This window comes from Lathyrus oleraceus, chromosome 1 (genome assembly GCF_024323335.1).
Source record: "Lathyrus oleraceus cultivar Zhongwan6 chromosome 1, CAAS_Psat_ZW6_1.0, whole genome shotgun sequence".
Taxonomy (NCBI): domain Eukaryota; kingdom Viridiplantae; phylum Streptophyta; class Magnoliopsida; order Fabales; family Fabaceae; genus Lathyrus; species Lathyrus oleraceus.
Window position 1 is genome coordinate 251,384,554 of NC_066579.1, and position 631 is coordinate 251,385,184.

At 41.4% G+C, this 631-nt stretch overlaps 1 non-coding gene across 1 annotated transcript; it reads right to left on the bottom strand.

The window, feature by feature from the left end:
- Positions 1-209: 209 nt before the first annotated feature.
- Positions 210-316, bottom strand: LOC127116124 (small nucleolar RNA R71). Its single transcript, XR_007801105.1, has one exon. It is a non-coding gene; the product is annotated as a small nucleolar RNA R71 (small nucleolar RNA).
- Between the last annotated feature and the right edge of the window lie 315 nt (positions 317-631).

Here is a 631-nt window from a genome sequence, read left to right on the forward strand (position 1 = left end):
ACCAATATTTAAAAATATTTCTTCAATTAGCAGATACTTTTAAAACCAATGGATCTTCTCCTGAGGCAATACGTTTAAGATTATTCCCTTTTTCCCTCAGAGATAAAGCCCTATCATGGTTAGATTCCCTTACACCCAATTCCATTACGACTTAGGATAACCTTAGAAGAGTTTTCCTTGCTAGATATTTTCCCCCGAGTAAGACCGCCGTTCTTCGAAACCATATAACTAGATTTACCCAAAACCAAGGAGAATCGCTGTTCGAAGCTTGGGAGAGATATAAAGAGTTGTTACGAGCATGCCCACATCATGGTTTAGAAAATTGGTTAATCATTCAAACCTTCTATAATGGACTTCATTACAACACAAAGATGACCATCGACGCTACCGCAGGCGGTGCTCTGATGAACAAACCTTACCCTGAAGCTAGTGCCTTCATCGAAGATATGGCTCAAAACCATCAATCATGGGGAGTCGAACGAGCGACAATTGAGAAGAAGGAAGCCCAAGGAGGAGTGCATAAACTAAGCTCTATAAACATGATGCAGGCTAAAATGGACGCATTAGCCCTTAAGGTCGAGCATATGTGCATAAACCCGAATATTGTAGCCGCAGTTTCGTCGGGTTGTGA